The sequence below is a fragment of the Apium graveolens genome, chromosome 3 (assembly GCF_009905375.1).
Source record: "Apium graveolens cultivar Ventura chromosome 3, ASM990537v1, whole genome shotgun sequence".
In the NCBI taxonomy this organism is placed as follows: Eukaryota; Viridiplantae; Streptophyta; class Magnoliopsida; order Apiales; family Apiaceae; genus Apium; species Apium graveolens.
Genome location: NC_133649.1, coordinates 249,549,683 through 249,551,758, shown reverse-complemented (window position 1 = coordinate 249,551,758; position 2,076 = coordinate 249,549,683).

Below are 2,076 nucleotides of genomic sequence, written 5' to 3'. Positions count from 1 at the left end.
ACACACCCACCCAACACAATTAAACACATATACATATAAGTATATGTACATGCAAACAAATCGCCACAGGCACAACTAGAAGCCAGAGACGGAATCATTACCGGAAATAAACAACCGGAACGAGGCGGAGTCACGGCGGCGGTGCCAGAAACCGCAGCAAGAACAGAAACGGGGAAAGGAAATGGAAGAAACGGGAAAACGAAGTGAGGAGGGGAGAACACATAAATTACAGGGAAGAAAGCTTCAACTTAGAGAATTGAAATCGAGAGGGAGAGAGAGGCTAAAGAACATGGCTGTGTTTTGTATATACATATTTTTGATGTTCTGTTTTTATTTTGTAAATCACCAATAGCTGGCACGTTTCAATAGATTAACAGGGCACTGCCACGTGTCCGCTTTTCCGACTAGAAACCCAATATTATATCATTTTTAATCTCTTAACGGAAACAACTTGCAAATGAAAATTAACCCAGATGATCCCAAAATATTCTTAAAATTTTATAAATATCCCGAAATTAATAAAATAAACTTTTCATCATTTTTAAAGCATTTTTGAAACTATAACTCGTACCCACATTTAACAATTAACGATTCGAGCTGCACTTAAAACAAATTCAGAAAATCATGAAAATAGTCGTAAAATATTAGAAATATCACGAAGTAAATAAAAACGTAGTTTTTATAATTTTAAAACAATTTCTGAAATGCAATATTGTACCCGATTTTAACAATTAAACGAATCGACGCGCGGGTGAAATTAATCCCGAAAATTTCCAAAATAATTTTAAAATTCTCAGAATAATATGAACTTAATAAAATATAAGTTTCATAATTTTTGAAGGTTTCCATAATTAAATATGGATTTTACCATTAAACATACTCAGAAAATCACTTAAAACTAAATAATTAATGAAATATTGATTTCTCAATTTTATAAAGTCTTAAAAATAATTATTGTAATTATAAGACCATAAAAACAATTTTAGAGATATTCCAAATATTTATACAAATAAATTTGCATTAAATCCACTTTTAAAATTGAGAACAATTCAATACAACTCCAAAATTAATCACGCGGACAACCCGATACATCATAAATCACATCTAGATAATAATCAAACAACACATAGCGGTCAAAACCAATATACATATTTTATTTAATAATTTCCATAATAATTGACATATTTAAATAATTGAAAAATACACGAGTCATTATATTTTTTTATTTCCATTTCTAGCTTAGTAAACCTGTCCAGAATCTTGCAGGTATGTGACCATCCTTTGTCTAGTTAATCTTGGCCCTTGATCTTGTATTCTCTCCAGCTACTTTGTAGACTTTTCAATCTAGTTGATAGATCATTTGTTGACTGATAATCTTGAATCTTGAATTTTTTTGCACTCTATATTTGAGAGGCATATCGAGATCTCCAGGTTTGTTCTATAGAGAAATGATATCGATCTCGATAAGTATAATGAGTTATCGAGATCTCTGATTTTTCTATAGGTATATTTGACTTGTCGAGGTCTCTTGATCTTTGCATGTTAAATGACTTATCGATATGTCTGAGATCTCTACATGTAGAATTGACTTGTCGATATCTTCAGTCTTCACATCTTCATTTGACTTGTCGATATCTCTAAGACTTCTTTATAAGTCATTTTAGACTTCTCGATAAGTCATTTAGACTTCTCGATAAGTCATTCTGGAGTTCTCGAATGACTTCTCTATAATGCTTGATCTGTGACTTGTCAATATCTTGACTTAGAACATTTTTCATAAAATAATTTTATTCAACTCCAAGCTTCTTCACTTCTCTCTAAGGCATGATCATGGCTTGATCTTCTTCTAGAGTTGAATTATCATTTCACTTTTCCTACTTCCTCCACCTTGTCTAGATTAAGTTCTAGTGACTTTTGATGAACCACTAGTCCCAACTAGATCTTCATCTTTCCTTTTCTTAATTTACTTCATTCCTCTCTTATCTCCACCATTAGGATTTGTGTTGTAGTCACAATTAGTTCCTTTGATTGTTGAATTATCCTTTAACTTTTCATAATTCCTCCACCTTGTCTAGA